This window comes from Mobula birostris, chromosome 3, assembly GCF_030028105.1.
Source record: "Mobula birostris isolate sMobBir1 chromosome 3, sMobBir1.hap1, whole genome shotgun sequence".
Lineage (NCBI taxonomy): Eukaryota > Metazoa > Chordata > Chondrichthyes > Myliobatiformes > Myliobatidae > Mobula > Mobula birostris.
Window position 1 is genome coordinate 152,265,960 of NC_092372.1, and position 27,902 is coordinate 152,293,861.

General features: G+C 42.4%; 1 long non-coding RNA gene across 1 annotated transcript; it reads right to left on the reverse strand.

The window, feature by feature from the left end:
• Window positions 1-320: 320 nt before the first annotated feature.
• Window positions 321-26,060, reverse strand: LOC140194737 (uncharacterized). The gene is made up of 3 exons (XR_011885280.1): window positions 26,027-26,060; window positions 3,419-3,562; window positions 321-376 (listed from the first exon to the last, which is right to left on the reverse strand). It is a non-coding gene; the product is annotated as an uncharacterized lncRNA (long non-coding RNA).
• Window positions 26,061-27,902: the final 1,842 nt, after the last annotated feature.

A 27,902-nucleotide genomic window follows, 5' to 3' on the forward strand; every position in this document is an offset into this window, starting at 1 on the left:
TACCTCAGAAGAAATCATGCAATGAAAGAATGCCTTTTGGCCCATTAAACGAATTCCTTCTTCCACAGGACATATATGCTCCATTCAATTATCTATCTGAACCATCCTCAAAGAAATAGTACGCAATTGCTGAAAACTCTGCTAGCAAAAGTAAATCAAGAAATTCTCAAGGATGTTATTTTAACCTTATATCAGAAAAATACATTCAAACATTAAAATATTGAAGTTTATTTCATTTCAAATTTTACTGCAGACATCTATATACTCAGCCTCATCAGTGTGATCTTCCATGACCATACCTTCAGGACTTGGACATCTTATTTCCACAGTTATGCTGGTCAATCTGTAATTGGCTGTTCACCTTAATGTCTTCCAACTAACAGGGAATATAGAACAGACAGGTCATTTGACCCACAATGTTGTGCTGATATAAATGCCAATTTCTACTAAATGCCTTCTGTATATCATCCATATCTCTCTGTTCTCTTCATTTTCGTATGTCTATCTAAATAGCATCTTGAATTCCACCAAACTACCTACTTCCACCTAGTAAATCATTCCAGACACTCTCTGTGTCAAAAAACTTGTCTCTCACATCGCCCTTGAAATGTTGGCCTCTAAGGTGGAAAACATAGTCTTTGTTATTTGACATTTCTACCCTGAGGTATAGATTCTGAATGTCTGCCCTATCTATGATTTCATAATCTTAAAGACCTCTCAGTTTTCCCTCTGATGCTCTACGAAGAACAGCCAAAGTTTATCCAATCTTTCCTTGTGGGCGATACCCTCTAATCCAGGTAGACATCATCTGCTCAATGGGCTGACCAGATTTGCATTTGATACTCCAAGTGCAGTGTGACTTTCTTATTCTTACACTCAACACCCCTAGCAATGAAGGTAAGAATGCCATTCACTTTCTTTACCACCTTACCCACTTACATAGATGCTTCCAGTGAATTAGACGCCAAGATCTCTCTGTACCTCAATGCCATTAAGCAGCCTATTATTAGCTGTATGCTTTCTCCTTTCATTTGACCTCTGAAAGTACAACACCTCAAATTTGACTGAATTAATCTCCATCAGCCACTTCTAAATATTTAATAGATGTATATCCTGCTGTGTTCTTTGATGGTCCACAATTCCACCAATCCTGTTGTCATTTGCAAACTTATTAATCTACCCATCTACATTTTTACTGAAATCATTGATATACTATGTATTGCAAACAACAGAGGTCCTAGCAATGATCCTTGTGGAACACCACTCCTTATGGACCTCTGACCTGAACAATAGCCTTCTAGCCCTACTCTGTCTTCAGTGGGCAAGCCAATTCCTAGTCCAAACTATGGTTCTAACAGAAAGTCATTTACTGCAACTCCACGGGGTAGAAGCTTAACTGATGCCACATGAACTAAATATGTGATTTAGTAGCTTATGCAGCAAATAAATTAATATTTTGTAAATAAATAAATACATTTATAATTTACTTGTGCGTCTTAAATCCATGGACTTCAAAGGAGCTAAATATGGAAGTGGAGTACATTTGATCCCGTTGTTTTTAGAGATACGGCAAAGAACAAGCCCATCTGGGACCTGAACTCCACCAATTTAACTTTAGCTTAATCACAGGGTAATTTACAATGGCCAATTAACCTATCATTCAGTACGCCTTTGGACTATGGGAAGAAATCAGAGCACCCAGAGAGAAAACCCACATGCACACGGGAAGAACGTACAAAGGATGCCGGAAATGAACTCCAAACTCTGACACTCTGAGCTGTAATCACGCCATGCTTACCGCCATGTTACTGTGGGGTTTGCACCATCGTTTAGCTTATTTGACTCTTTCCGCAGGTGCTGTCTAACCTAATGAGTATTTTCAGCATTCCGTGAAAATCAAGCAGTGAGGACAGAGTGAAAGCAAGAGAAAGTGAGAGAATGAAAGGGAAGAAAGAGAGAAGCTGTTTGCTAGTTTAATCATGCTTTTTCTTCCCCAACCCTCAATTATTTCTGATTTAACATAAATGAATAATATTCCTAATGCTGTCATAAAATACTCTGAGTTATAAAGTGGTTTGTTCTCTCCCAGAGCTATAGAAATGCAAATTGTCAAAAATGTTACTTAAATGCATTTAGAAAGATGGTTGTATGAATTGTCTGTGTAAATAGAGCACTTTGTTTCTATGTGAGGTTGTTAGCTTGCACAGAGATCACAGAATATAGAACATAGACCAGAAAAACACAGGAACAGGCCTTTCAGCCCACAATGTTGTGTTAAATTAGTAATCAAATGGCTAACTAAACTAATCTCTTCTGCCTGCATAATGTCCATATCCTTCCATTTTCCTCACATTCATGCGTCTATCTAAACTCCTCTTTAAAGTCTCTAATGTTTCTGCCTGTACCACCACCCCAAGCAGCACATTCCAGGCACACACCATTATCTGTGTAAAAATGCTTGCCCCTCACATCTCCTTTGAAGTTGCCCCCTCCCACCTTAAATGCATACCTTCTGATACGTATTAGACGTTCTAACCCTTGGGAAAAGCTATTGTTTGTCTACTCTACCTATGCCCCACATGATCTCATGATCTTACAAACCTCTATCAGATCTCCCCTCAGCCTTCACCATTCCAGAGAAAAGAAGCTAAATTTGTCCAGCCTCTCATTACAACAGATGCCTTCTAATCCAGGGAACATCCTGATAAACCTCTTCCGTAGCCTCTCCAAAGCCATGACATCCTTCCTATGAGGGGGCATCCCAGAAACGTATGCAGCACTCCAGATGCAGCCAAGCTAGATCTTTAAAAAGGTGCAACATGACTTCCTGACCTTTCAAATCAATGTCTCTACTAACAAAGGCAGGCATCCCATATGCCCTCTTAAGCACCCTATCAACCCGTGTAGCCATTTTCAGGGAGCTATGAACTAGGAGCCCAAGATTCCTCTGCTCATCAGCACCGCTAAGGATCTTGCCCATATCTGCAACTGATCTATATTCTGTTTTATTCTTTGCCAGTCACTTACGCTATCCACAACACCACCAACCTTTGTGTCACCTGAAAACTTAGCAACCCACCCACTACATGTTCATCCAAGTCATTTATGTACATCAAAAAGAGCAGAGGCTCCAGGACAGATCTTTCCGGAACACTGCTACAGTCGACTTTCACTAATCTGACTGCCTGTAATCTGGTTCCTTCGACAATCTGGCACTGATTTCACATTTTCCGCGCAACTATAATTTCAAATTTCCCGGGCCACTGTACCAATCTGCTGCGTATTGTTTTGGTTGTGCTAGGTCTGTTCACGTGTTGGCGCGCTCTTGGAAGCACAGACAAGTGATTTCTGCTTGTTTTCCTGCGTTTACTAATGTCATTTGTGTGAGGCACAGCTGCCCAGCACCCGCCAGTCTCACCTGCCAGCGGTGGGGGAGCTGACACGCACTGGGCCGGTCCGCCTTCTCGCCCGCCTGCCAGCAGTTGTGCACTGCCCTCTGCCATTGCCCGGCTGGTGTCCCGTTCTCTTCTGCCTACGACCTCAGATCAGACGTGGTGACCTGCTGAATTTAAGCATATTACTAAGCGAAGGAAAAGAAACTAACGTGGATTCCCTCAGTAACTGCAAGTGAAGAGGGAAGAGCCCAGCGCCAAATCCCCGGCCGCCTGGCGGTAGCATGAAATGTGGCGTCTAGAAGACCTCCTTTCTCCGGCTTCTGCTTCCGCTCGCCCAGATGTGCTGCCAGCAACATCAACAGTTTTTGAAGAAACTGCTGTGCCAGTTTCAGCACCAGTTCCTAATACTTCACTCATTTTTCAAGATGAAGATGTTGATGATCCTGACAATCCCACACTTGCAGACATGTAACTTTGCCTGTAGGTTTATTAAATGGCTCACTTTAGAAGCAGAAGTGCTCAGCTGTTCTGTATAAGTTAATTCCTGTGCATTCACCTGTACCCTTTATTTTATCTGTATCTGTGCCTGTACAGTATATTACTTTATTAAAATTTCACTTGCTACTCAAATAATATTTCTGTTTCATTATTATCTAGCTTGTGCTGATTTACATGATATTTTAAAGGTATGATGAGGCAATCAGCTATTGCTTAATGTGGTCCTTCTGTAATTTGGCATTTTCACTAATCCGGCACTCCTCAGGTCACAATGGTGCCGGACTATAGAAGGTCGACCTGTAATCACAGACCTCCAGATGAAATAAGTTCCTTTGACCACCACCTTCTGTCTTCCATGGGCAAGCCAGCTCTGAATCCAAATAACAGGAATTCTGCAGATGCTGGAAATTCAAGCAACACACATAAAAGTTGCTGGTGAATGCAGCAGGCCAGGCAGCATCTCTAGGAAGAGGTGCAGTCGACGTTTCAGGCCGTCGTCGTTCGTCTGAATCGAAATGGCCAGTTCACCATTGATTCCATGCATCCTAATCCTCTGGATAAGCCTCCCATGAGGGGGCAGGGATTCAGATTTCTGGATCATTGGGACCTCTTTTGGGGCAGGCGTTACCTGTACGAAAAGGACGGGTTGTACTTGAATCCAAGGGGGACTAATATCCTGGTGAGGAGGTTTGCTAAGGCTATTGGGGAGAGTTTAAACTGGAATTGCTGGGGGGTGGGAACCGAACTGAAGAGCCGGAGGAAGGGATGGTTGGCTAACAAATAGACGAAGCTTGTAGACAGTGTGAGAGGGAGGATAGGCAGGTGATAGAGGAGGGATGCACTCAGACTGATGGTTTACGATGTGTCTATTTTAGTGCAAGGAGTATCATGAACAAAGCAGATGAGCTTAGAGAGTGGATCAGTACTTGGAGCTATGATGTTGTGGCCATTACAGAGACTTGGATGGATCAGGGACAGGAATGGCTACTTAGAGTGCCAGGCTTTAGATATTTCAGAAAGAACAGGGAGGGAGGCAAAAGAGTTGGGGACATGGCACTGCTGATCAGAAAGAGTGTAGATCAGAGATAGAGATAGCTGTAGAAAAGGAGGAAGTCATAGAGGGATTGTCTACTGAGTCTCTGTGGGTGAAAGTTAGAAACAGGAAGGGGCCAATAACTCTACTGGGTGTTTTTCATAGACCACCCAATAGTAACAGGGACATTGAGGAGCAGATAAGGAAACAGATTCTGAAACGGTGTACTAATAACAGGGTTGTCGTGATGGGAGATTTTAATTTCCCAAATATCGATTGGCATCGCCCTAGAGCAAGGGGTTTAGATGGGGTGCAGTTTGTTAGGTGTGTTCAGGAAGGTTTCCTGGCACAATATGTAGATAAACCTACATGAGGAGCGGCTGTACTTGATCTGGTATTGGGAAATGAACCTGGTCAGGTGTCAGATCACTCAGTGGGAGGGCATTTTGAAGATAGTGATCACAATTTTATCTCCTTTACCATAACGTTGGAGAGGGATAGAGCAAACAAGTCAGGAAAATGTTTAATTGGAGTAAGGGGAAATATGAAGCTATAAAGCAGGAACTTGGAAGCATAAATTGAGAGCAGATGTTCTCAGGGCAATATACATCAGAAAATTGGCAAATGTTTAGGGAATATTTGCATGGTGTTCTGCATAGGTATGTTCCAATAAGATGGGGAAAGGATGGTAGAGTACAGAAACCATGGTGTACAGCGGCTGTTGAAAATCTTGTCAAAAAGAGAAGAAAAGCTTACAAAAGGTCCAAAAACTAGGTAATGATAGAGACCTAGAAAATTATAAGGCTAGCAGGAAGGAGCTTCAAGTAATTAGGAGAGCCAGAAGGGGTCATGAGGCAGCCTTTGCGAGCAGGATTAAGGAAAACTCCAAGGCATTCTACAAGTGTGTGAAGAGCAAGAGGATAAGACGTAGGAGAATAGGACCAATCAAGTGTAACAGTGGAAAAGTGTGTATGGAACTGGCAGAGGTACTTAATGAGTACTTTGCTTCAGTATTTCACTACGGAAAAGGACCTCGGCAATTGTAAGGATGACTTACAGTGGACTGAAAATCTTGAGCATATAGACATCAAGAAGAGGATGGGCTGGAGCTTTTGGAAAGCATCAAGTTGGATAAATCACCAGACCGTACAAGATATACCTGAGGTGAGGGAGGAGATTGCTGAGCTTCTGGCAATGATCTTTGCATCATCAGAGGGGACGGGTTGACGTTCCAGAGGATTGGAGGGTTGCGGATGTTGTTCCCTTATTCAAGAAAGGGAGTAGAGATAGCCCAGTGAGTCTTACTTCAGTGGATGGTAAGTTGATGGAGAAGATCCTGAGATGCAGGATTTATGAACATTTGGAGAGGCATAATATGATTAGGATTAGTCAGCAAGGCTTTGTCAAAGGCAGGTCGTGCCTTACGAGCCTGATTGAATTTTTTGAGGATGTGACTAAACACATTGATGAAGGTAGTGCAGTAGATGTAGTGTATATAGATTTCAGCAAGGCATTTGAAAAGGTACCCCATGCCAGGCTTGTTGAGAAAGTAAGGAGGCATGGGATCCAATGGGACATTGCTTTGTGAATCCAGAATTGGCTTGCCCACAGAAGGCAAAGAGTATGGGTCATATTCTGCATGGAGGTTGGTGACCAGTGGTGTGCCTCAGGGATGTGTTCTGGGACCCCTACTCTCTGTGATTTTTATAAATGACCTGGATGAGGAAGTGCAGGGATGGGTTAGTAAATTCGCTGAAGACACAAAGGTTGGGAGTGTTGTGGATAGTATGGAGGGCTGTCAGAGGTTACAGTGGGATATCGATAGGACGCAAAACTGGGCTGAGAAGTGGCAGATGGAGTTCAACATAGATAAGTGTGAGGTGGTTCATTTTGGTAGGTCAAATATGATGGCAGAATATAATATTAATGGTAAGACTCTTGGCAGTGTGGAGGATCAGAGGGATCTTGGCGTCCGTGTCCATAGGACACACAAAGCTGCTGCGCAGGTTTACTGTGTGGTTAAGAAGATATACGGTGTACTGGCCTTCATCAACTGTGGAATTGAGTTCAAGATCTGAGAGGTAATGTTACAGTTATATAGTACCGTGGTCAGACCCCACTTGGAGTACTGTGTTCAGTTCTGGTCACCTCACTACAGGAAGGATGTGGAAACTATAGAAAGGATGCAGAGGAGATTTACAAGGATGTTGCCTGGATTGGGGTGCATGCCTTATGAGAATAGGTTGAGTGAACTCGGCCTTTTCTCCTTGGAGCGACGGAGGATGAGAGGTGATCTGATAGAGCTGTATAAGATAATGGGAGACATTGATTGTGTGAATAGTCAGAGGTTTTTTCCCAGGGCTGAAATGGCTAACACGAGAGGACACAGTTTTAAGATGCTGGGGAGTAGGTACAGAGGAGATGTCAGGGATAAGTTTTTTACGCAGAGAGTGGTGAGTGCGTGGAATGGGCAGCCAGCGACTGTGGTGTAGGCGGATACAATAGGGTCTTTTAAGAGACTCCTGGATAGGTACTTGGAGCTTAGAAATATAGAGGGCTATGGGTAACCCTAGGTAATTTCCAAAGTAAGTAGGTGTTTGGCACAACATTGTGGGCTGAAGGGCCTGTATTGTGCTGTAGGTTTTTGTCACTTTATCAAAAAACTCAATCAAGTTAGTAAGGCATGACTTGCCCCACACAACGTCACACTGGCTCTCCCTAATTAGGGCTTGGTTTTCCAAATGCTCATAAATCCTATCCCCAAGAATTTTTTCCTGTAACGTCCCTACCACTGAAGATCAAGAGCTGGAAATTGGTTAAAGTTCATAATTCTGAAACTAAAATATACCTGATGGAAATTGTGTATTTCTATTGAAATTAACTTTCCACTTGAAACTTCACTGAGGTATATTATGGAATCTTACTGTAATTATAGAATTTATGGTTGACCACCCTGAAATCTAATTCAAAAATAATGACTTTATAACATTAATATTTTATCAAACCACCAGGCAGGAGAGAAGTAAAGGACAGAAGCCTAATTTTTTCAGGAAGTGAGTGGTGTGAAACTTGATCTTAAATGAAGGGGGCAACTGTAATTATAATTGACTATTACCCATCGAGTTTAAACTTAAAAGTATCTGACATAGTTTGAACAGTTCCCATTAATTCTGAACATTGGCTCCACTCCTACGGGGAGTCTGATAAAGGCGGTGTGGTAAGAAAAATTGAGAGAAGTATTAAAACAGCGACAGACAGCGTCAGCCTTGTTTGACGTTGAGCTTCACTAATTTTGGTTGGTATCACGGCTTGCACGCTGTCATGGAGCACACAATGAAGGACCTGGATTTCCATGTGCAGAATATAAGGCAATGTTCCACAATTACTTTAGTTTCATGCAGTGAGGTCAAAGAAGACCACGCATAGTGGATAATGCGGCTACCATCATTTCCCTTGGAGATGTGAAAGTCTAAAGAAGGCAATGATACTAACTCCTGGACCAAGGACATCCATCTTTGTACTCAAGTCATCGTGTGCAGCTGATCCTGAACGTAGCACGCAGAGTGAGGGTGGTGGAGGGGTACATCATCTGAAAAACGACTCGCCTATTTTCCCAGTCAGGTATACCTTGTCCCAAGTGTAGTAGAATCTACAGTTTCCACCTTGGCCTTATCGACCACTACAAGAACAAAAACAACTCCAAAACTCTGCAAGGTTCAGCTTGTAGCAAAGAGTGGAAGACAAGGCGAAAAACCCACCCAAGTGTCAGTTATTACAATAAGGATAGTGTTCTCTTCAAGTAGAAGCCTTTTGCAGAGAGAGAGAAAAATAATTCTAGTCTTCTGCAATTTATATACACCCCCCCCCCATCAGCACTATTTGCATAACGTTAGTAATTCAATTACTGAACCTTGTAAATGTGGGTCTGCTGGCAAAAGACAGCAGTCCTAAACTTATGGACTTCCAAGTAGCACTATATTTCTTCATTATCTTTTTATCCTGATTTTGTGGCTCCAGAACTGATCAATGAGACTAACGCGAGAACTGTAGACCATAGGGGCAGGAGATGGCTTGTAATGTGGTACACTTTTTCCACAGTCTTCCTATTACCATTCCAAATCTTTAACTATGTTGAGCAGACATGAACCAAGGATGCAGAGCTGTGCCAAAGATCCACGGGGATGTTGCTTTTCTTCAAGGGGACCTTCAAATCATCCCTGAATCTTTCTCTTCGCCTGCCTGGCAAATTCTTCCCATGATAGAGCTCAGAATAGAGTAACAAGAAGTCTGCTGGTGAAGAGGGCATACTGTATGGCATTCTTGCTGTTATTGGTGAAGGAACTGAGTTCGAGAATTGGGAAGTTATTTTGCAACTCTATAAAACTCTAATTAGGCTTATCTAGAGTACTGCATTTAATTCTGGTCACCCCATGATAAAGAGGATTTTAGGGCTTTAGAAAGAGTGCGGAAGGGATTTACCAGGATACTGCATGGATTAGAAGGCATGTCTATAAGGAGAGGTTGGATAAAGTTAGGTTGTTTTCTTCAGGCCAAGGGAGGCGAAGGGAAGACCTGACAGAGGGTTATAACATTATGAGAGGCATAGGTCGAGTAGCCAGCAAGTATCTTTTCCTTAGGATTGAAATATCTAATACTGGAGAGCATGCATTTAAGGTGAGAGGGGTGAATTTCAGAGGAGAAGTGCAGGACAAGTTTTTTTTTAACTCAGAGAGCAGTGAGAGCCTGCTATGCATTATCTGGGGAGGAGGTCGAGGCAAATTCAGAGGTGAATGGTGGACTGAGGAGCGGTGTAACGTGATGACAGTAACACCAGGTAGGGGAGATGAGAGGGGATGGAGCTGGAAGATTGTGGCAGGTGAATGATAGATGGAATGATAGAGAGGGGAAGAGAGAACAGATAGAGACAGGGGAAAGAGAGAGAACAACAGATAGAGAGGGGGGGAAAGAGAGAACAGATAGAGAGGGGACAGAGGGAGAGAACAACAGACAGAGGATGGGGACAGAGAGAACAACAGATAGAGAGGGGACAGAGAGAGAGAGAGAGAGAGAACAACAGATAGAGAGAGGGGACAGAGAGAGAGAGAACAACAGACAGAGGATGGGGACAGAGAACAACAGATAGAGAGAGGGGACAGAGAGAGAGAGAGAGAACAACAGATAGAGAGAGGGGACAGCGAGAGAGAACAACAGATAGAGGATGGGAACAGCTTCTGAAGGCAGATAAGCAGGAACACAAAGCACTAATGGAACTAGATTTGGATAAGTGAAGGATGTGTCAAATATTTATTGATTTTAGAGGTACAGTACTGTAACAGGCCCTTTCAGCCAACAAGCCCATACCTCCGAGTTACACCTGTGACCAATTTACCCGCGCCTTTTGAGCGTGGGAGGCAGCTGGAGCACCTGGAGGAATCTCACATGGTCACAGGGAGAACACAAACTCCTTACAGACAGCAACAGGAATTGAACCTGGCAGCCTTGTCATTCTGCTCTCATTGCGCAGAGAGTTCACACTTCAATGTCTTCCCCGGTATATTCTCATAATGGGTCCAAAACTGAGCTGATGCGCCACGTTGGCTCTACGATGCCTTTCCTGCCATACAGGGTCAAGTATTCCATTTCTTTAATAATGGGGATATGTAAATGAGTATACATTGCTTGTGTACTGTATTTACAGTAGATACTTCTGTTTATATTGTATAATGATTGTAACTACATTGTGGGGTGCATCATTTTCTAATTCGTGTATAGTCATAATTTGACCTTGTGGGTAATTTAATATGGTATGTCCTGGTGCCTACTAAATAGGGGGGTGTGGGGGAGGAATCATCGGTCTCAGTAGGAGAGAGAGATCAGGGCTGCCAGGAATTCACATATGACTAAAATAGTATGGAGCTGTTATTGTGTTTTCTGCTAGATAGCAGACCACAGTTTTTGCAGCTTCAGAGCAGTGTGTCAGACATGGCTATAAGCAGCACTGGAGCCCCACAGGGGACTGTATTGTCGCCCTTCCTGTGTACCCTGTATACGTCAAACTTTGGACACAACACTGAGTCATGTCATTTGCAGAAATTCTCTGACTCAGCAATAGCTGGGTGTGTAAGGGGAGGATGGGAGGATGAATATCAAATGGTGGAGGACTTTGTCAAATGGTGTAAGCTCAATCATCTGCAGTTTAACATCAGTGAGATAAAGGAGACAAAAGAGATGGTGATGGACTTTAGGAAGACTAAGTCTACATTGCTCTCTGTTACTATTGATGGTGAGGACATGGATGTTGTGAGGACCTACCAGTATCTGGGGGTGCAACTGGATGACAGACTTGAGTGAAGCACAAACACAGAGGCTGTGTTTGTCATGGTCTGGTCCATGAAGTCCGAATTCCGGTTTATGGTCCGGTCCATTGTTCCTTATTCCAGGTTTTCTGATTTTCTCTTTTTTCTGTTCAGTGCTCTAATTGAGGCAGCTGATTCACATTTTGGGCTGGCTACATAAATAGCTCCTTGGTTTAGCTTCAGTTGCTGGATTGTTACTGTCAAAACCACCAGTCTGAATCCCTTCCCTTCTCCTTCCTCCCAGAGCCTTGTCTGAAGCCTTGCCTCCCCTTGTCTGAAGCCTTGCCTCCCCTTGTCTGAAGCCTTGCCTAGCCTGTAACCGTTGCCTGCACTGCTGTCAAGTTCAACTGCCAGAGCAAGATAAGGAATTGTTGTTTAGAACTGTCTCTCTGTGTCCACACCTTCACTAGATAGGTCCGGCTGTTTGCCACTACCTAGTGTTAGGATCCGTCTCTGTGTCCACGCCTTCGCTAGGTAGGTCCGGCTGTTTGCTGCTACCTTGAGTGGCCAACTGTCTCAGTGTTCTGTGTTTGAGTCCCGGCCCTATATCTTGTTCCCAAGAAGGAGTCCCGGCTCTGTTCTGTGTATGAGTCCTGGCCCCACGTCCTGTTTCCAAGGAGGGGTCCTGGCTCTGCGTTCCCGCCTCTCCCTTCACCAAGGCTCTGCATTCCCATCTCTCCCCCGACCAAATCAAGGCTTCGTCTTCTTGCCCAGCCCAGGAGTACCTTGTCCAGCCCGGTGCTGCAGTTCCCTCATCCTGTGCTGGAGTCTCTCGTCCTGTCCAAGCCTTGTGCTCTCGTCCTGTCCATGTGCCTCGTCCTGTGCAGGAGTTCCACGCCCTTTTCTGTAGCCACATCTTGTCCTCGGCTAGTTCCGGAGTCCGAGCCTGACCCAAGACCCGGGTGCTGGGTTCTTGTCCATTCTGTGGCTCAGAGTCTGACCCCAAGCCTCGCCATGACCTCGCCTCGAGGACCCCAAGCCTCACCATGACCTCGCCTCGAGGACCCCAAGCCACGAAGAACCCAAGCCTCGAGGACCCCAAGTCTCGCCATGACCTCGTCTCGAGGAACCCAAGCCTTGAGGAATCCAAACCATGTCCAGTCCTGTAGCCACGTCATGTTCTTGCCTAGTTCCAGGGTCAGAGCCCGAGTCAAGATTCAGGCTCCAGCTCAGAGTCTAAGCCCGGGCTCCTAGTTCCCAGTTCCTAGTCCAGGTCCCGCTCTCCTAGTCAAGTCCTCGCCCAAGTCTGTGTGCTCCTAGTCTGCATCCAGTAATGCTCCAGCTCTCTAGTCAAGTCCTGTTCCTAGTTCTTCAGTGTCTGTGTTTTTCATTCGGGTCCGTCATCAACGCCCCTATTATGACAGTGTACGAGAAGGGCCAGAGTTGTCTCTACTTCCTGAGGAGACTGAGGTGCTTTGGAGTATGCAGGCCTCTCCTTCACATGTTCTACTAGTCTGTTGTCGCCAGTACAATCTTCTATGCGATGGTGTGCTGGGCCAATGGCATTAAGATGGGTGATGCCAACAATCTCAATAAATCGATTAGAAAAGCTGAATCCATTACAGGAGTCAAACTGGACACACTGGAGGCTGTGGTAGAACAAAGGACCCTACGGAAAATCCTGGCAATTCTGGACAATGTTTCTCACCCTCTGCATACCACCTTGGCTGAACAAAGAAGCACTTTTAGTGACAGACTAAGATAACTGTGCTGCTCCAAAGAGCGCTATATGAGGTCATTCTTACCTTCAGCCACTAGGCTCTATAATGCGTCAACCTCTAGCCAGAGGAGTAATGACCCCTCCTGTTGGACTGTTTGAGGTATCCTTTCTTACTTCTCTTCTAATATTTGAAATTTTCTATATCTGTGTACTTGTAATGCTACTGTGACACTTCAATTTCCTTTGAGATCAATAAATTATCTGTCTTTATCTTTTTGTAAATATTGGCAGTTTTCTTTTCAGTATTTTCGCTAATTTTTGTAAGTTTGATCTTTGATGGACCTGATAAACACCCTTGTACTAAAGTGCTAAGTGGCTCCAGCCATTTTTTTTCTTTGGTCATAATCCACGTATCTAACAGACAATAATAAACTAATTTACTGTTTTACCAATTTAACTGGTGTACAACAAAATCTCCTCCAGTGAACACCGGGCAATACTGAAAAGACCTCAGTATTGGATGTGTTGGCCTGAGAGATGGCACTGATGTTGGTTCATTTACAGTTCCAGAGAATTTAAAACATTTTGCAGAAACTGTTGGTGAGTTCTATACCAGATCTGATATCTTGGCCTTCAAATACCCTTTACTTCAGTCAACTGAAGACTGTGCTGATGCATTGAAAGAGTTCATGAACTTCATTATTGACGTCTGCCTTCACCAAAACATGAAACCCGGGTCATGCGAGATTTTCTATATTTCCAGAGTCTTGTCAGAAGCCCTTCTTGTCTAAGGATAGGCTGGTTCAGCTGAGACACGTTGGTAATGGATCTTGGTCTTGCTCAGGGTGAGTGTAAGGCCCATCCTCTTATTCACATCAGTGAACAAGTTTATGTAAATGCAGCCTGCTTATTGAAGTCACGAGGAAATCTGCAGATGCTGGAATTTCAAGCAACACACATAAAAGTTGCTGGTGACCGCAGCAGGCCAAGCAGCATCTCTAGGAAGAGGTACAGTCGACATTTCGGGTCTCGGCCTGAAATGTCAACTGTAACTCTTCCTAGAGATGCTGCCTGGCCTGCTGCATTCACCAGCAACTTTTATGTGTGTTGCTTAATGAAGTGTTGATATCTCTTTGACCACCACCCCCCCCCCCCCCACCGCCCCCCAGGGAGGAGATACCGTAGCATTAGGACAAGACTGTTAGGATAGGAAATAGCTTCTTCCCCCAGGGCACAGGATTACTGAACTCCCTGGCACAGTCAGGCCTCATCATGTATGAAGCGCCAGTAGAACTATACTGTTTACTTTTTAACTTGTATCGTATATGCACCATATCATTTGTTAATTTATTTGTGGTAATATTACTTTATGGGTTATGTGTGTGAATTACATGTATTGTGTTGTGAATCTTGGTCTGGAGGAACATTGTCTCGTTTGGCAGTTATGCATGGGTGTGGCTGAAGGGCACTGACCTTGAATTTACTAGCATCTGTCTGGACCTTAGTCTTGGTCTAGTTCTGAAGATTAGCTCCATTGTCGTGGGAAGTTTGATGGAAGTGTGGTGCAACACTCCAGTGAAAACAATTGAGACGTGTCAGGTGAAGAATGCTACCTGTCTACTGAGTTCCCCACTGCCTACCACTAAGAAGATTATGACCAAGATCCCTCTCAACTGCTGACCAAATCACTGACGTACCCCACCCATCCAAACAGTGGATATAATCTTCAGCAAATGACAATGCCAAGAAAAAAAGAGGGAGTTCTGGAATCCACAATACATAGGTCTTTCTACCTCATTAAGTCCTTTGACATCATCAGATAGGGGTATGGGAACTCCTCAACTTCATCTGCATACTGAAAATTGTCTCCGTCTCAATGCGTGTAAGCAATGGGATTAGCTAAGAATTTACAACAGAACCATTTTCGGTGAGGACTAAAGCACTACTAGGAAAGGCTTGACAACAGGACCACTTAAATACTTTAACTTAGAGAGCAGAAAAATATCTTAAGGCATTAATTGAAAGATCAATGCATTATAAGATATTGGTTTCCCCAGAAAAGAAACTCCTACAAAGCAACTACCATATTTTATTTCACTCAATCAATATTAGAAACAAGAAATACTACCAGCTTCAGGTAGCTGAGCAGATGTGCTGGTCAGTCCTTTATATCATCGAAAGGCTACCTGTTCATTTTCTGAGGATGCTGTTAGGAAATCCTCTACTAATGAGACATAACCTAGCGGAAGTGACATTGTTTTCATTCATGGCATTTGAGAACTCTTTTTGGAACCTTCTTCCTCAAAGGTTAGTGGAAGAAGTGCCTTTGAACACCTTTAATAGATATTCGACAGACTAGAGGGTAATACAAGATCGTAGGTAGACAGGAATTCACAATTGAAGTTATAGTTAGATCAAACAAGAGTTTAATAAATGAAATAGCAGCTTGAGGAAACAAGTGGCCGTCTCCTGCTTCTAATTTGTATTTCCAAGTACTCGAACAATCGTTTTAGGCCATTCTCTGTGCCAGTGTCACAATTAAGATTTTGAGTAGGAAAGTATACATAAATATGAAATTCTGTATTTGTGCATTATATTTTGTGACTTTATTATTGTTACTTTATTCATCAAAGTGAATAGCCTCAGAGAAACTTTCCAATCAATTGCAAATGAGGAATTATATTAGGAATTATAAGTTCCAAAAAAAATTGGCTGACCTTTAAATGACCCATGCATTACAGTCTCTTATAGATGTAAGATTTGAATCCCCAATTAATATAAGACCTACAAAATAAATACTGTGGAGAAGAGCTTAACTATCAGACAACTGCCAGGCTTGATGCTACTCATAGGGGAAGACCCAGTTTATTTCAAACATAACTCGTATATTTAACCCAATTCAATAGCAAAATTATTTTCTGCTCTTTGACCACTATTATCACAGTGTAAATAGAAGTACAGGTTGAGCACTCCTTATCCAAAATTCTAAAATCCAAAAACTTCCAAAATCTGAAGTTTTTTTGAGTGCTCACATGATGTCACAAATGGAAAGCTTCACCAAGGCACTGGGAAGGTTCCTAGGTACCTGCGCACCACAGATGGTTCTGAGAAGTGATCTCACATATGTAATGAACAGAAGTTAACAACACGGCATAAAGTGAAAAATAAAGATCCTGATTGTGTACTGAAAGAGTGGATTTGTCAGTGTCAGTGAACCCATACCACTTAACAGTATGCTGAGCATGAAGCAAGGAAAGATTCTATCACAATGAACTGAAAATTAAAGGTAATTGTGAATATTCAGCAAGCTGGTTAAAGAAACTTAAGAAAAGGCATGGTATTAATTTTTTAAAGATTTGTGGTGATGAAGCATCTGCTGATCATGAAGCAGCAGTGAATCAATGACGATTGTCGCTGATGCCGAATCACACAATATGTAAGAGCAAGACAAAAGCTGCTTATATAAATTCAAAGTTAGGAATAATGGCAATGGCAAACAGCTATTACTGATAGCTATTAAAAATATTATATAAAGCTATCTTCGGGGTGTACGTGTAAGTTGTACATGTAATGTAAATAGATGTCATGTTTATACTTGGGAACCATCCCCAAGGTATCTCACTACATAGATGCAAAAATCTTGAAAAATCCAAAATCTGAAACACTTGCGGCCCCAAGCATTTCGGGTAAGGGATGCTCAACTTGCATCCATTGAACATGCCTTAAATCTGCACCAGCAGAGTGGAAATGGCCCTCAGCAAAATTCACTGCAGGCAATGGCAACATTTCTTTCAGAGAAATAGCTTGCTGATCTAAGCTTCAGGTGAAACTATGGGTTAGGCACACTGAAGGATTTGGGAAACTAGCCTATGATTTAGACTTTATTTTTGTGGTGACACAGGAGGTAACTGTTAACTCAACCAGCTCAGGAATATCAATACAGCACCAGGGAACATTGAAATGATTTCACAAAAATATCCATTCAACAGATCCAAAAGTGAATTTTGAAGCACAAAACCTCAATGACACACAACAGCAGATGACTTATTTAAGGCACAAGGTCAAAAACTCCAGGGAACTGTTGACCAAGTAGTAATCCCATTCCCATTCCAATGTGTTGGTCCATGGCCGCCACTTGTGTCAAGATGAAGCCAAGGTGGAGGAGCAACACATTGTATGCCATCTGGGTACCCTCCAACCTGATGGCATGAATAACAATTTCTCCTTCCACTAAACAAATTTCCCCCGATTAGATTACATTCAACTTTATTGTCAACGTGCCAAGTACAGATACAAAGTCAATGAAATGCAGTTAGCATCTGACCAGAAATACAAAGAATAGTGTTATTTACAAAATAACTGCGAATAAAAAGTACGTTCTACAGCACACAAATATAAAAGTACTGAGACAGTACAATGTGGGTGCAATGCTGCTTAGCGCTGTGATGAGAGGTTCAGCAGGGTCACAGCCTTAGGGAAGAAGCTCTTCCTGTGCCTGCTGGTGCAGGAGCAGAGGCTCCTGTAGCGCCTACCAGATGGGAGAAGATTAAAAAGTCCATGGTTAGGGTGAGATGCATCCCTGATAATGGTTTTCACCCTGCCCAGGCAGCGTTTATGGTAGATGTTCTCAATGGTGGGCAATTGGGTGCAGATAATCTGCTGGGCAGTTTTCACCACATGCTGGAGTGCTTTGCGGTCCGATACAGGATACAGGACCGATACAATTCTCCGATACAGGACAATTGCCATACAACACTGAGATGCAGTTGGTGAGTATGCTCTTAATGGTACAGAGGTAAAAGTCCATCAGTATCCTGGGACAGAGGTGAGCTTTCTTGATGGTCCGCAGGAAATAAAGGCGCTATTGCTCCTTTTTGATCAGGATGGAGGAGTTCAGGGACCAGGTGAGATTCTCGGAAATGTGGACACTAAGGAATTTGAAGCTTGATACACACTCCACTACAGATCCATTGATGTAGGTGGGGACATGAGTGTGGCTCCTAGCATGCCTGAATTCCACAATGATCTCCTTGGTCTCCTGGGTGTTAAGGGCCAAGTTGTTGTCGGCACACCATGCAGCCAGGTGCTGGATCTCGTCCCTGTAGGCCGTCTCATCATCCCCTCTGATCAGGCCAACCACCATGGTGCTGTCTGCGAATTTGATTATGGAGTTAGAACCATGTACAGTAACGCAGTCATAGGTGAAAAGGGAGTACAGAAGAGGGCTCAGCACACAGCCCTGAGGCATGCTGGTGTTCAGGGTGAGAGTGGAGGAGGAGAGGTTGTCTAACTTAACTGATTGGGGTCTGTTAGACAGAAAGTCCAAGGTCCAATTGCAGAGGGATGAGCTGATACCAAGCTGGCAAGGTTTGGCAATCAGCTTGGAGGGGATCACAGTATTGAATGCCAAACTAAAGTCAATGAACAGCATTTTGACGTAAGAGTTGGGGCTGTCCAGGTGGGTCAGGGCAGAGTGAAGAGCCGTGGAGATGGCATCCTCTGTTGACCTGTTGGTGCAATAGGCAAATTGATGGGGGTCCAGGGTAGAGGGCAGACAGGATTTCAGATGTGATAGAACCAGTCTCTCAAAGCATTTTGCAATGATGGGGGTGAGGGCAACTGGACGGAAGTCATTCAGGCCTGTGGCAGTGGAATGCTTCAGCACTGGCACGATGGTGGCAACCTTGAAGCTTGTGGGGACAACTGCCTGGGCCAGGGACAGATCAAAAATTTCCTTTAATCCCCACTCTGACCATTTTTTTTTTCTCATCTGCCAATACTTCCCCTGGGCCCCCTCCTCCTTCATTTTCTCTTATGGTCCATTCTGCTGTCCTATCAGGTTCCTTTTTCTCCAGCCCTTGACCTTTCCCTCCCACCTAGCTCCACCCATCACCTTCCAGCTGGCCTCTTTCCCCCTCCCCTCCACCCCCCCCAGCTCTTTATTCTGGTCCCAAAGAAGGGTCTCGACCCAAAACGTCGATTATCCATAGATGCTGCCTGACCTGTTGAGCTCCTCCAGCATTCTGTGTATTTTGCTATTGACCAAACAGTGTAACATTGGTAACAGGGAATAGCAAAATTAGCAAGGGAGAAAATAGAAAAAAGTTCCAGAAAACAAAAGTGTAATATCATAATCAGTGTGGTTTTCAAAAGAAAGTATTGTGTTTGATCAACCTCATTGAACTAGTTATCAAGAAATAGACCAGGGTAATGTTATTGATGTAAAATATCTAGATTTCCATGGGGTTTCAATGAGGAAGATACATTATAATGAACAAGAACAGGGACAAGTCATAACTTGAATTACTGTTTGGCTGAAATACAGAAGGGACGGTAAAAGATAGCTTCTCACACAACAGAAAGCAAGAAATTGGATCCCATAATACTGAGGTCACTGTTGTTCCCATAATTTATACATTCTTTAGTCAAAGACAATTTCTAAATTTGTAATTGGAAGGATACTCAACGCTGTGGAGAACCGCGTCAACTTACATCATTTAGGAACTTGTAGATAGCTAAGCTTAACACTGAAATCATGTCCATAAAGGAAGCCATTTAAAGCTTAGAAAATAAGGATGTAAGTGGACAAGAGGTAAAACACTCTAGGAATACAGATTCTAATCATAGCAATGCCAGTCAATAGGGCAATGACAAGACAAAATTAACATTAGGAATTACTTCTAGAGAGAGAAAACTTGCAGAGGTGTTCAGTTAAACGTGAGTCAAATCTTGGTGACACGGGCCCTAAAAACCTCTAAGGAATTTTGAAGGGATACAGAGGCATTATCGAGGGCGCGTATTAAATTTACAAGAATGTACTATATCTGTGAAATTATATCATTTAGGAAACAATGAACAGCCTACATTTTTTTCATCTTTTGAAAAGAAAGGCTTTGATTAGAAAAAGTAAAATATAGACTCCATTAATATAAAATAATTACCAAGAATGCAAAAGATACCGAAAAAGAAAATTCTTTACTCAGGAAACAAGACAATGTTGAGCTTATTACCCGACAGAATGATTGAGGTGAATTGCACTGATACATTTAAGGAAAATCTAGATAAGGGAAGAGAGCCACAAAGAGCTAAGATGTGGGAGCTGGGTGGAGAAAGACATACAATGGGTATAAATACCACCATTATTTCTCTGGGCTCAAACATTTCTTTCCTGTACATTTAATATCATTGGAATTCATTGCTTGTTTAAGATGCACAAGATGCCTCACCAGTCACCTGGACCCAATCTATTAACTCCTTTTAATTAGACCGCTAGGCTATAGTCTGTTATTTCTGAACACCATGATTTTTGAAAGAAGTGAAGATCTTGGAGAGGATACAAGGGGATCTACCGATAAGATTTCATGGATAAAGGAGTTACGCACATCAACCAGAGAAACCAGAATTGTTCTGCAAGAATGATGCAAGGAGATCTGATAGAAAAAATTAAAATCATGAAAAACATAGATATTTTAGATAAAGAAAAAGTGTTCACATTGAGAGAACAGTAATCAAGATACTAGAATGGGGATCATAGGAGAAAGTGACATGAAGATTTTTTTAGTCTGGAGTACACTGCCAGATGTTCAGTTATAGCAGTGGATAGGAAGCTGGATACGTATCTGAAAGGAAAGAATTTACAGGGCTTAGGAGGAAGGGTAGAGAATTGGGATCAGCTCTATTATTCTTCCATAAAGCTAGGGTAGGCTAACTTATCAAACAGCCTCCTTCAGTGCTGTAGCCTTTCTATCATTCTGTCATTCTGTGATACCCCATTTACCATTCCCTTGTTTCTCTCCCACTTCCTGAAGTCACTGATGTAGGACGAGAATGAAAACTAATAGATTATTACATTGAAAGTGTGATCATAATTGAATGATAGCCAAAAATTCAATTTGTCTGTAGCTTTTTTTAATTTTTAATTTTCCTTGCAAATCCAGCATCAATGGGTTTCTGTACACAGAGCAGAGAACACCATTGGGAAGACATAAATAATGAGAGGAGGTATAGCATGAGTAAAGAACTGAAAACCAATAAGCAGAAAGAGGGGACATCAGCTATCCCTCTCTGGAGGAGTGGAGGGAAAAGTTATTCTTCTGTGCTGAGAATCCAAAGATCTAGCTATGGTGAGTCATTCTTCAAAGATCTATACCTGGGAACAGCAGCAGTAGAAGTAGTCTTCCCCCAGGCAATGGAAATAGTAATTAGGTTGAAGCATCTGAATCAGAGTGAGAGAAAATTTGAGTTTTCAGAAAACTGTTTTTCATGCAATAGTCCAAGGGTTTCTGGCCTTGTATAGGTGTCAGGGTGTGGGGTAGGGAGCAGCGTGGTGGAATTTTCTGAGAATTGCTGCTTGCAGAATGGCATCCACAACTGCATCCATAACTTCCTTTACAACACCATAGCTCAGGGCATTACAGCAAAACTGGGGCCATTCTCTCTCTTCAGGGCATCTTAATGAGCCACTGTGGTAGAAACTGTAGCCTTCTTACACACAGTCTAACTTTTAAAAGAAAATATTTATAGAGTGTCATTTTGATTTGTAGTCTTTCGGCACAGATAACCATGGGTCAAGATGCCATTTGCATCCATGATGCTAGATTATTCTTGCTTTCATCCTTCCCTCCATAACCTCTTCAAATTCTTCCTTTAAGTCTAAAAGCAATGGAGAGCGGTCATTAATTAATAAGCTGGAGCTACACATTGTTCGATGTGAATGTTGTCCATCATGACTGCACAAATCAGCAATATTACGAAAGCTTTGCTCTGCTTAAAGGCAAATACTCATCTTAAAAGGAAGGTGTATTGTGGGTGGAAGAAATGGTACAAATTTTTGAAAACTGAAATAAAAACAGCAAGTACTGGAAGTTCTCAGGATAAACAACATCTGTAGGAAATGAAACAAAAACAAAATTTCAGTTTGGAGTTATATCAATGACTTTTCATTAAAACAGGCTGGTTCTAGTATCAACTGAGAAACTGAAAATGTTAATTCTAATATTGAACCTTGGGAATTGTGATGTGGCTAGCCAGAAGATTTTTTGAGACTATATTGAGCTTCATTGGAACCGTGTAGGGGTCTAAAACTAAAAATGTCACAGAGGGAGTCAGACAGAGAACTAAAGTGTCAGGAAACTAGAGGTCAAGGGTCACCTGTGCAGACCAAATGATGGTACTTTGTAAATTAGTCTTCCAGTTTGAAATTGGATTCACCAAGTGTGGAGGAGACCACATTGAGAACAATTGGTCATTTCTTGTACGCTAGTACACCATGGAACTTGCCAAAATGCAGCACCTACACCAGTTTAATGGATATCACTCTCTTTCAGTTACAAAGTGGTGGGTTCAAATCCCACACTGGTGTCTGGAGCATAAAGATCTAGGCTGTCACTTCAGGGACATAATAAGAGAACACTGCACTGTCATTCATCCCTTTGCATAGCAATTAAACTAAGGGCCTACCTGGGCTCATGAATGACAAATATACTTTGGAAAAATTGCAACAGTGTTACCTCAGGTGTCGTGTCCAATATTTGTCCATCAATCATCTACATTAAACGCAGATGATCACTGTCATATATTTCTTGCACTTGACGAGAGACCATTTTTTGGAAGAGCTCCTTGCTATAACAAGCTTTGGGACAGAGGCTGTGAAAATCTGTCAGAAAAACACATTTTGCTTTCCTGGAAACATAAAGAACTGTAGGTGCTGGGATCTTTGGAAAAATCAAGCTGCTGGAGGAACTCAGTGGGTGAGGCTACATTTGTGGAGCCAGAGAGGTAGTCAGTGTTCCAGGTCGATCCTGAAGCTGGTTCTGAAGAAGCTTATTTCTTGCATATTCCCCTTGCCTCATTGTGACTAAATTAGGCATTGGAAGATCTAAGGTTTTCACTGCTAAAGTAACTGATTTGTCTTCTCTGCCTTATTTCAATTTGTTAATGGAACCATAATTTTTCGTAGAGTCTTACCATTTAAATGCAGATGCTAAATGGCTCTTGCTAGATCTTTGACATGGAAGGCTAACATGTAAACACTAGTTCAAGGTAGATCAAGTTCCAGAATCAGGGCATAAGGGCAAACCAGTTGCATAGGCAGCTCCTTTCAAAGGTCAACAATTGTGGAAAGGAAGTTCAGGCTACTAGCTTCATACTTCTGAATGCCAATTGTGTGTAAAGTCTTCCAAGTAATCAGAGCATCATCTTTTCTCCAACAGATCAACAGGACCATCCCCATAATGAACAATGATTCCATGGAGCATGAATCGGCCTTTTTCTCCCCTAAGGCTGATAGCCCAGCTCCTCCGATAACACACTTGTGGTTGCCTGCCCAGCAGTGAATCAAGGCTGCCGGTAGCCCACAGAAACTGGGCCTATAGCTCTTGGAGGAACTTCTGAAATCCTCCTCCAAGATCAATTGCAGTTTCCTCAGTTGAAGATCAACAGTGCTCTACACCCATACAGCAGCCTTGTGAAGGCACCTTGTAAGAGCATATGGAAAACAATGGGAAACACAAAGATGTTATTTTGTGCATATCAAACCTAAAAGCTTATTTTTTTATTTTTATGTTGTCAGAAACAGAATGTTGTGCTGGTCAGTCACTGAGGAAATGTAAGGATGGTGGAACTGTTGATGAGTGAGCAAATATGATTAAGATTACAGTAATTCTAAATACTTCATAATATAGATGAACAGCAAATGGGTATCCATGTTTGTGACTTCATTCCCGTTTATTTTCCTTTCTCTTCCTCCTCCATCTCACATTGCTTTGCTTCATAATTCTCAGGCTGCACACCATGAATCAAAAGCTTATTTCCAGGCTCTCTGAAATCTAACAGTGAACTCCTTAGAGTAATCTGACAGCAGAAGCATGCTCAGAATGCTAATGGAGTTGTCTGTTATACCCCTGGAGGCAATATGCCTGCTGTACCAGTGTGAATGGACTGAAGTTGGATTGGAGATTTGAGTAATGATGTGAGTGGATTAACCTAGCTGCCAACTAAGTATATCCTAACACCAAGAAGGACAGGTCATCACACCTTTTAAAGCACCATCAGTTCCAAATTCCCCTCCACTTGGACAGATATTTATTAACGTTTCAGTATGTGTTGTCATACTCCTGGCACACACTAACAAACAGCACCAGGCAAATTCCTTCATGAGACGGGTCAGCAAGCTGGCACTCCGTGATCTAAAAGAAAATAACGGTTGGTTTGAAATGCTGGCCTTGTCCCATATAAAAAAGAAAAAAAAACAAATTGTAACTCATAATGAGGAACAAAATGGTTACTGAGGCAGACAAGAATGTTATTTAAATTCTAGTCTTGATGAAAGGTCTCAGCCCAAATCGTCCGTTTATTTCCCTCCATAGATATGGCCTGTGTTGTCAGGTTCCTCCAGTATTTTGTGTGCGTTGCTCAAGACTTCCAGCTTCTGCAGAATCTCTTGTGTGTTTACTATTTAAATTTATATTGGATATGCATTTCAAAATGAACTCCAGTAAAATGTACAAAATTGATAGACAAATGGTACTAAATTAAGCAGTTCTAAAAGAAGATCTAAAATTTTCACTGATAAAGTAACTGACTGGCCTTCTGTGCCATATTTCTCTTGGTTAATGGATCTATGCTTTACTGTTTAAATGCAGATGCTAATGGACTCCTGCTAGATCTTCGACATGGAAAGCCAACATGTAAACACTAGACCAAAGTAAATGAAGTTCCAGAATTAAGGAATAAGGACAAACCTGAACCACATGCTACTTTAATGGAAAGAGGACCTAGTTATATTGCTTGCTCTTCTGGCCCTTTAATTACGCTAGGGCTGTGTATGGAAGTGATAATGACATTGAAGTAGTAAATTCAATTCAAATGCAAATGTTTTGTATTGAGTTCAACCCTAAGGATAAACATAATATTTGAGATGGTCTCTGACGGAAGCTCAAACTACAGGAAGTCATCAGCTGCAGGATAATGCTGTTTATTGAAATATGCTTAACACTGAGCATATTTGATTATTTGATTGATTACTATCTGTTTGTTATCTCTCCAAGAAAAGCATTAGAAGAATGTTTCTAACGTCTTTTGACAGGAGGTCATTTACTTGCAGACTGATTTCAGGCAGTTACTGCATTGGCTGTCTGTTAATGTCTGAAATGAGAAAAGCTCTGACATTGATCTGTAAATCTTTCAACAAATGTAAACCGGATTATGATTAATATTGCTGAATTGCACTAATATCCAAGGATTATGCCATTCATCTGAGTCAAAGGATGAAAGGAATGCAGCCATAACAAAAGGATAATTCTGAAATATTAGATTTGAAGTTTAAGATTTTCATCTGTGTACTTTTTTGGTTGCTTTTTTTAAAAGTAAATATTAAATCATTAAAGAAGCAAGCTTTATTAAATTAGCAGTTAGCGCGGCACTAATACAGCTCGGGGCATTGGAGTTCAGAGTGCAATCCTGGGCTCCTCTTTTAGGAGTTTGTACGTTCTCCCTGTGAAGTGCAAGAGTTTTCTCTGGGTGTGCTGTTTTCTTCCCACAGTCCAAAGATGCACTGGTTAGTAGGTTAATTGGTCATTGTAAATTGTCCTGCTATTAGGGCAAGGGTTAAGTTGAGGGTTGCTGAGTGGTAGAGCTCAAAGGGCCTATTCTGTGCTGTATCTCTAAATAAATCAAAATTATCTCAATACTTGGAAGATTATGGAATTATCAAACGTAGCTAATGAGTGAAAAATCCCAGCTGGGATTGAGTCATATTCAACAGTGTTCTGTTCGAAAACATATCTTGTGATTTTTCAATTAATTCAAATACTGTAATAGGTTCATGAAGCATTGAAATCAGCCTATCATATCCATCCATACTAATTGCATTCTAATTAAATTAATTAAAATAATTTAAGTGAATTTTCCTGTGGATCGGCGAGTGTTAAATAGGAGGGTTGCTGTGCAATGCGGCTCGTTGGGCTGGAAGGGCCAGTTCCACACTATATCTCTAAATTACTCTACAAAATTTGGCCCATTGCTGTCTATACTTCGATGATTTCTTACTGTGTGCTCTATCTATCCCTCTCATCATTTTGTTTACCTGCTCAGTCCCCATATGCTCCTCAGTGTTCTCCACTCCAAGGACATAGCCCAGGAAATCATAGACCAACGAGTCTTACTTTAGTGGTTGGTAAGTTGACGAAGAAGATCCTGAGAGGCATAGAAACATAGAAACATAGAAAATAGGTGCAGGAGTAGGCCATTCGGCCCTTCGAGCCTGCACCGCCATTTATTATGATCATGGCTGATCATCCAACTCAGAACACCGCCCCAGCCTTCCCTCCATACCCCCTGACCCCCCCCAGCCACAAGGGCCATATCTAACTCCCTCTTAAATATAGCCAATGAACTGGCCTCAACTGTTTCCTGTGGCAGAGAATTCCACAGATTCACCACTCTCTGTGTGAAGAAGTTTTTCCTAATCTCGGTCCTAAAAGGCTTCCCCTCTATCCTCAAACTGTGACCCCTCGTTCTGGATTTATGAATGATTGGAGAGGCATAATATGATTAGGAATAGTCAGCATGGTCAAGTGCAGGTCATGCCTCATGCAATAGTCAAGTGCAGGTTGTGCCTTACGAGCCTGATTGAATTTTTTGAGGATGTGACTGAATAAAATGATGAAGGTAGAGCAGTAGATGTAGTGTATATGGATTTCAGCAAGGCATTTGATAAGGTACCTCATGCAAGGCTTATTGAGAAAGTAAGGAGACATGGGATCCAAGGGGACATTGCTTTGTGGATCCAGAACTGGCTTGCCCACAGAAGGCAAAGAGTGGTTGTAGTCGGGTCATATTCTGCATGAAGGTCGGTGACCAGTGGTGTGCCTCAGGGATCTGTTCTGGGACCCCTTCTCTTCGTGATTCTTATAAATGACCTGCATGCGGTAGTGGAGGGATGGGTTAGTAAATTTGCTGATGACGCAAAGGTTGGAGGTGTTGTGGATATTATGGAGGGCTGTCAGAGGTTACAGCGGGACATTGATAGGATGCAAAACTGGGCTGAGAAGTGGCAGATGGAGTTCAACCTAGATAAGTGTGAGGTGGTTCATTTTGGTAGGTGAAATATGATGGCAGAATATAGTATTAATGTTAATACTCTTGGCAGTATGGAGGATTAGAGGGTTCCTGGGGTCCGAGTCCATAGGACACTCAAAGCTGCTACACTGGTTGACTCTGTAGTTAAGAAAACATATGGTGCATTGGCCTTCATCAATCATGGGATTGAGTTTAGGAGCCAAGAAGTAATGTTGCAGCTATATAGGACCCTGGTCAGACCCCACCTGGAATACTGTGCTCTGTTCTGGTCGCCTCACTACAGTAGGGGTCCCCAACCTTTTTCGCACTGCGGATCGGTTTCATATTGACAATATTCTTGCGGACCGGCCGACCCCGGGGGAGGGGGGGGTGCAGATTGCCAACGGACAAGAGTAGCAGTCAAATATGCTGGGTTTACCCCGAGAAAGATTACAATGACCATGAAGCCTTGCGCGGGCACCAGTGCGCATGCGTGTACGATTTTTTCTACAGATCGTTTTTGGCGATTCTGTTCTGGGGGAGGGGAGGGCAGTGTTAATCACGACCGGAATATAGATGATAATTAGCTAATACACTCAATTTTATTTCTAAAATGATTTATCTAACGAATTTAATATTAAACACATATTTTCCTCGCATGAATATAGTGATAAGTCAATTATCAGGGGAGAACAGGGGAGTTTGAAGTAAGTATTGAACGAACTTCCAGTAGAAGTGGTAGAGGCAGCTTCGATATTATCATTTAAAGAAAAATTGGACAGGTATGTGGACAGGATAGAAATGGAGGGTTGTGGGCTGAGTGCGGGTCGGTTGGACTAGGTGAGAGTAGCGTTCAGCACGGACTAGAAGGGCAGAGATGGCCTGTTTCCGTGCTGTAATTG